Genomic DNA, 7,882 nt, shown 5'->3' with positions numbered 1-7,882 from the left:
GTAGTATACAAACTTCTAAGTTTGGTGTCTTGCATGCATTGTTTATTTGATTTTAGTTGCATTTTGATTTCTCCTCATCATTAAAAATCCAAAAAATTTTAATTTGTGTCTTTTCAAGTCAATAATACAGAGAATTGAAGATTTAGAACATACAGCAGAGGAATTACACAGAAAAAGTTGGGCGTTCAAAACGCCCAGTGAAGAAGGAAAACTGGCGTTCAAACGCCAGCCAGGGTGCCTGGCTGGGCGTTTAACGCCCAAAAAGGTAGCAATTTGGGCGTTAAACGCCAGAATGTATACCATTCTGGGCGTTTAACGCCAAGATACAAGAGGGAAGATTTTGTTTTTAATTCAAATTTTTTTTCAAGTTTTCAAAATTTTTCAAAATCAAATCTTTTTCAAATCATATCTTTTCAATCATATATTTTCAAAATCAATTTCTTTCCATTTTCAAAAATACTTGCTAACAATTAATGATTTGATTCAACATCTCAATTATGTTTCCTTTTTTGTTGAGGAAGGTTTAATGTTTGAATTATATCTTTTCTTGTTAGCCAAGTCATTAATTTTAAAAATCAAATCTTTTTTTATTGTTTTCCAAATCATATCTTCTCAATCATATCTTTTTAAAACTATATATTTTCAATCATATCTTTTTAATCACATCTTTTTCAAAATGTTTTCAATCATATCTTTTTGATTTCTAATTTCAAAATCTTTTTCAAAAATCACTTAATTTCTTTCTTACTCTTAGTTTTCGAAAATCATCAATCAATTTTCAAAATGTTTTTTTTAAATCTTTTTAATTTATTTCTTCCCCTCTTCTCACATCCTTTTATTTATGGAATAACATGTACAGTTCAAACTCTATCTTTCTAAGTTCGAATTCTTCTACCTATTCCTTCTATTTTTCTATTCCTCTGACACCTCAAGGAATCTCTATACTGTGACATAGAGGATTCCATATTTTCTTGTTCTCTTCTCTTTCATATGAGCAGGAGCAAAGACAAAAGCATTCTTGTTGAGACTGACCCTGAACCTGAAAGGACCTTGAAGAGAAAGCTAAGAGAAGCTAAAGCACAACTCTCTGTAGAGGACCTAATAGAAGTCTTCAAACAAGAGGAAGACATGGCAGCTGAAAACAACAACAATGCCAACAATGCAAGGAAGGTGCTGGGTGACTTTACTGCACCTACTCCCGACTTCTATGGGAGAAGCATCTCTATCCCTGCCAATGGAGCAAACAACTTTGAGCTTAAGCCTCAGTTAGTTTCTCTAATGCAACAGAATTGCAATTTCCATGGACTTCCATTGGAAGATCCTCATCAGTTTTTAGCTGAATTCTTTCAAATCTGTGACACTGTCAAGACTAATGGGGTTAACCCTGAGGTATACAGACTTATGCTATTTCCTTTTGCTGTATGAGACATAGCTAGAATATGGTTGGACTCACAACCTAAAGAAAGCCTGAACTCTTGGGAAAAGCTAGTCAATGCCTTCTTGGCAAAGTTCTTTCCACCTCAAAAATTGAGTAAGCTTAGAGTGGAAGTCCAAACCTTCAGACAGAAGGAAGGAGAATCCCTCTATGAAGCTTGGGAAAGATATAAATAATTGATCAGAAAGTGTCCTTCTAACATGCTTTCTGAATGGAGCATCATAGGTATCTTCTATGACGGTCTGTCTGAACTGCCCAAGATGTCATTGGATAGCTCTGCTGGAGGATCTCTTCATCTGAAGAAGATGCCTACAGAAGCTCAAGAACTGATTGAAATGGTTGCAAATAACCAATTCATGTACACTTCTGAAAGGAACCCTGTGAACAATGGGACGAATCAGAAGAAAGGAGTTCTTGAGATTGATACTCTGAATGCCATATTGGCTCAGAACAAAATATTGACTCAGCAAGTCAATATGATTTCTCAAAGTCTGTCTGGAATGCAAGCTGCACCAGGTAGTACTAAGGATGCTTCATCTAAAGAAGAAGCTTATGATCATGAGAACCCATCAATAGAAGAGGTAAATTACATGGGAGAACCCTATGGAAACACCTATAATCCTTCATGGAGAAATCATCCAAATCTCTTATGGAAGGATCAACAGAGACCTCAAAAAGGTTTCAACAATAATAATGGTGGAAGAAACAGGTTTAGCAATGGCAAGCCTTTTCCATCATCTTCTCAGCAACAGACAGAGAATTCTAAGCAGAGCCACTCTGACTTAGCAACCATGGTCTCTGATATAATCAAAACCACTTAAAGTTTCATGATTGAAATAAGGTCCTCCATTAGAAACTTGGAGGCACAAGTGGGTCAGCTGAGTAAGAAAGTTACTGAACTCCCTCCTAGTACTCTTCCAAGCAATACAGAAGAGAATCCAAAAGGAGAGTGTAAGGCCATAAACATGGCCGAATTTGGAGAGGAGGAAGAGGCAGTGAGCGCCACTGAGGAAGACCTCAATGGATGTCCACTGGCCTCCAATGAGTTCCCTAACGAGGAACCATGGGTATCTGAGGCTCACACTGAGACCATAGAGAGTCTATTGGATTTACTTCTGCCATTCACAAGCTCTGATGAGTATTCTTCTTCTGAAGAGGATGAAGATGTCACTGAAGAGCAAGTTGCTAAGTACCTTGGAGCAATCATGAAGCTAAATGACAAGTTATTTGGTAATGAGACTTGGGAGGATGAACCCCCTTTGCTCACCAAAGAACTGGATGACTTGACTAGGCAGAGATTACCTCAAAAGAGACAGGACCCTGGAAAGTTCTCAATACCTTGTACAGTAGGCGCCATGACCTTTAAGAAGGCTCTGTGTGACCTAGGGTCAAGCATAAACCTCGTGTCTCTCTCTGTAATGGAGAAGCTAGGGATCTTTGAGGTGCAAGCTGTAAGAATCTCACTAGAGATGGCAGACAATTCAAGAAAACAAGCTTATGTACTTATAGAAGATGTTCTGGTAAAGATTGAAGACCATTACATCCCTGCTGATTTCATAGTCCTAGAGACTGGGAAGTGCATGGATGAATCCATCATCCTTGGCAGACCCTTCCTAGCCACAGCAAAGGCTGTGATTGATGTTGACAGAGGAGAATTGATCATTCAAGTGAATGAAGAATCCCTTGTGTTTAAGGCTCAAGGATATCCCTCTATAACCATGGAGAGGGAGCATGAAGAGCTTCTCTTAAAATAGAGTCAAACAGAGCCCCCACAGTCAAACTCTAAGTTTGGTGTTTGGGAGGTTCCAACATTGCTCTGAGTACCTGTGAGGCTCCATGAGAGCCCACTGTCAAGCTAATGACATTAAAGAAGCACTTGTTGGGAGGCAACCCAATGTTATATTTATCTATTTTTCCTTTGTTATTTTATGTTTTCTGTAGGTTGATGATCATGGGAAGTGACAAAATCAATGAAAAAGTAAAAACAGAATGAAAAACAGAAAGAGAAACAGCACACCCTGGAGGAAAACCTGCTGGCGTTTAAACGCCAGTAAGGGCAGCAAGTGGGCGTTTAACGCCCAGTTTTGCACCATTCTGGGCATTTAACGCCAAAAAGGGGCACCAGACTGGCGTTAAACGCCAGGAAAGGGCAAGAAGCTGGCGTTAAACGCCAGAAATGGGCACCAGCCTGGCATTTAACGCCAGAATTGGCATAAAGAGCATTTTTGCTTGCCACTTAGTGCATGGATGAATTTTCCTTGACACCTCAGGATCTGTGGACCCCACAAGATCCCCACCTACCCTACCACTCTCTCTCTTCTTCACCCATTCACCAATCACCTCAACACCTCTTCCCCAAAAACCCCTCACCTATCAAATGCCACTATTCTCTTCACCACTCACATCCATCCTTCATAAAACCCCACATACCTTACCATTCAAATTCAAACCACTTTCCCTCCCAAACCCACCTATAATAGCCAAACCATACACCCCCTCTCCACTCCTATATAAACCCATCTTCACTCCTTCATTTTCACACAACCTAAACACCACTTCTCCCCCTTGGCCGAACCACATAGCCACCTCCATCTCCTCTATTTCTTCTTCTTCTACTCTCTTCTTTCTTCTTTTGCTCGAGGACGAGCAAAACTTCTAAGTTTGGTGTGGTAAAAGCATTGCTTTTTGTTTTTCCATAATCATTTATGGCATCTAAGGCCGGAGAAACCTCTAGAAAGAGGAAAGGAAAGGCAAAAGCTTCCACCTCCGAGTCATGGGAGATGGAGAGATTCATCTCAAGGGTGCATCAAGACCATTTCTATGAAGTTATGGCCAAGAAGAAGGTGATCCCCGAGGTCCCTTTCAAACTCAAAAAGGGTCAACTTTGATCAAAGGTTGGACCAAGTCCTCATAGAAATTTGTGAAGAGGGCGCTCAATGGAAGAGAGATTCAAGAGGGAAGCCGGTTCAACTGAGAAGGCATGACCTCAAGCCCGCGGATAGGGGATGGTTGGAGTTTATCCAACGCTCAATCATTCCCACTAGCAACCGGTCCAAAGTTACTATAGACCGGGCTATCATGATTCATAGCATCATGATTGGAGAGGAAGTAAAAGTTCATGAGGTTATATCCCAAGAACTTTATAAGGTGGCGGACAAGTCCTCTACCTTGGCAAGGTTAGCTTTCCCTCATCTTATTTGTCACCTCTGTTATTCAGTTGGAATTGACATAGAGGGAGACATCCTCATTGATGAAGACAAGCCCATCACTAAGAAGAGGATGGAGCAAACAAGAGATCCCACTCACCATGAAATCCCTGAGATACCTCAAGGGATGCACTTTCCTCCATAAAACTATTGGGAGCAAATCAACACCTCCCTAGGAGAATTAAGTTCCAACATGGGATAACTAAGGGTGGAGCACCAAGAACATTGCATTCTCCTCCATGAAATTAGAGAAGATCAAAGATTCATGAGAGAGGAGCAACAAAGGCAAGAAAGAGACATTGAGGAGCTCAAGCACTCCATAAGATCTTTAAGAGGAAGAACAAGCCGCCATCACTAAGGTGGACCCGTTCTTTAACTTCATTGTTCTTTAATTTCCTGTTTTTAGAATTTTTTATGCCTATGTTTATCTATGTTTTTGTCCTGTGATCATTAGTGTCTTAGTGTCTATGCCTTAAAGTTATGAATGTCCTATGAATCCATCACCTTTCTTAAATGAAAAATGTTCTTAATTGGAAAGGATAAGAATTGCATGAATTTTGAATTTTATAACAGATTAATTATTTTGATGTGGTGGCAATACTTTGACTTCTGAATGTATGCTTGAACAGTGCATATGTCTTTTGAATTTGTTGTTCATGAATGTTGGCTCTTAAAAGAATGATGAAAAAGGAGACATGTTACTGAGGATCTGAAAAATCATAGAAATGATTCTTGAAGCAAGAAAAAGCAATGAATTCAAAAAAAAAGAGATAGTACATGAAAAAAAAGAGAAATAATAAAGTTGTGATCCAAGGCAAAAAGAGTGTGCTTAAGAACCTTGGACACCTCTAATTGGGAACTCTAGCAAAGTTGAGTCACAATCTGAAAAGGTTCACCCAGTTATGTGTCTGTGGCATGTATGTATTCGGTGGTAATACTGGAAGACAGAGTGCTTTGGGTCACAGCCAAGACTCATAAAGTAGCTATGTTCAAGAATCATCATACTTAACTAGGAGAATCAATAACACTATCTGGATTCTGAGTTCCTATAGAAGCCCATCATTCTGAATATCAAAGGATAAAGTGAGATGCCAAAACTGTTCAGAGGCAAAAAGCTAAAAACCCCGTTCATCTAATTAATACTGAACTTCATAGATGTTTTTGGAATTCATTGCATATTCTCTTCTTTTTATCTTATTTGATCTTCAGTTGCTTGAGGGCAAGCAACAATTTAAGTTTGGTGTTGTGATGAGCGGATAATTTATACGCTTTTTGGCATTATTTTTAGTATGTTTTAGTTAGTTTTTATTATATTTTTATTAGTTTTTAGTTAAAATTCACTTTTCTGGACTTTACTATGAGTTTGTGTTTTTTTCTGTGATTTCAGGTATTTTCTGGCTGAAATTGAGGGACCTGAGCAAAAATCTGATTCAGAGGCTGAAAAAGGACTGCAGATGCTGTTGGATTCTGACCTCCCTACACTCGAAGTGGATTTTCTAGAGCTACAGAAGCCCAATTGGCGCTCTCTCAACTGATTTGGAAAGTAGACATCCTGGGCTTTCCAGCAATGTATAATAGTTCATACTTTACCCGAGATTTGATGGCCCAAACAGGCGTTCTAATTCAGTTCAAGAATTCTGGCGTAAAACGCCGGAACTGGCACAAGAATGGGAGTTAAACGCCCAAACTGGCACAAAAGCTGGCGTTTAACTCCAAGAAGAGTCTCTACACGAAAATGCTTCAATGCTCAGCCCAAGCACACACCAAGTGGGCCCAGAAGTGGATTTTTATGTCATTTACTCATTTCTGTAAATCCTAGCTACTAGTTCTCTATAAGTAGGACCTTTTGCTATTGTATTAGAGGTCTCTTGATCACTTGAATCTTTTGATCATGTTTTTATGATTGAACCCTCTTTGGGAGGCAGGCCATTCGGCCATGCCTAGACCTTGTTCTTATGTATTTTCAACGGTGGAGTTTCTACACACCATAGATTAAGGTGTGGAGCTCTGCTGTACCTCGAGTATTAATGCAATTACTATTGTTCTTCCATTCAGTTCAGCTTATTCTTGTTCTAAGATATTCATTCGCACCCAAGAACATGATGAATGTGATGATTATGTGACGCTCATCATCATTCTCACTTATGAACGCGTGCCTGACAACCACTTCCGTTCTACAAGCAAACAAGGCTTGAATGTTTATCTCTTGGATTTCCTAATCGGAATCTTTGTGGTATAAGCTAGAATTGATGGCGGCATTCAAGAGAATCCGGAAGGTCTAAACCTTGTTTGTGGTATTCTGAGTAGGATTCAAGGATTGAATGACTATGACGAGCTTCAAACTCGCGATTGTGGGCCGTTAGTGACAGACGCAAAAGAATCACTGGATTCTATTCCGACATGATCTAGAACCGATAGCTAAATAGCCGTGCTGTGACAGAGCGCGTTGAACATTTTCACTGAGAGGATGGGAGGTAGCCATTGACAATGGTGAAACCCTACATACAGCTTGCCATGGAAAGGAGTAAGAAGGATTAGATGAAGACAGTAGGAAAGCAGAGAGACGGAAGGGACAAAGCATCTCCATACGCTTATCTGAAATTCTCACTAATGAATTGCATAAGTATCTCTATCTTTACTTCATATTTTATTATTCCTCCATAACCATTTGAATCCGCCTGACTGAGATTTACAAGATGACCATAGCTTGTCTCATACCAACAATCTCCGTGGGATCGACCCTTACTCGCGTAAGGTTTATTACTTGGACGACCCAGTGCACTTGCTGGTTAGTTGTGCGAAGTTGTGATAAAGAATTGAGATTGCAATTGAGCGTACCATGTTGATGGCGCCATTGATGATCATAATTTCGTGCACCAGTGGTATAAGCTAGAATCCATTGGCAGCATTCTTGAGATCCGAAAAGTCTAAACCTTGTCTGTGGTATTCCGAGTAGGATCTGGGATGGGATGACTGTGACGAGATTCAAACTCGCGACTGTAGGGCGTGGTGACAGACGTAAAAGGATAGTAAATCCTATTCCTACACAATCGAGAACCAATAGCTGATTAGCCATACGATATCTGTGCATGGTATTTTTCATGCTAGACGATAAATCTGACAGTTGATTAGCTGTACAGAAACCGTAGAGTACCATTTTCACTGAGAGAACGGGAAGTAGCCATTGACAATGGTGACACCCAACATACAGCTTGCCATGGAAAGGAGTATGAAGGATTAG

At 39.8% G+C, this 7,882-nt stretch overlaps 1 non-coding gene across 1 annotated transcript; it reads right to left on the bottom strand.

Moving 5' to 3' along the window:
• Positions 1–1,533: 1,533 nt before the first annotated feature.
• On the bottom strand, positions 1,534–1,641 carry LOC112700413 (small nucleolar RNA R71). The gene has a single exon (XR_003153320.1). It is a non-coding gene; the product is annotated as a small nucleolar RNA R71 (small nucleolar RNA).
• Between the last annotated feature and the right edge of the window lie 6,241 nt (positions 1,642–7,882).

Source organism: Arachis hypogaea, chromosome 6 (assembly GCF_003086295.3).
Source record: "Arachis hypogaea cultivar Tifrunner chromosome 6, arahy.Tifrunner.gnm2.J5K5, whole genome shotgun sequence".
In the NCBI taxonomy this organism is placed as follows: Eukaryota; Viridiplantae; Streptophyta; class Magnoliopsida; order Fabales; family Fabaceae; genus Arachis; species Arachis hypogaea.
Note: the sequence above shows the minus strand (reverse complement) of the source record. Positions and strands in the feature narration are given on the sequence as shown.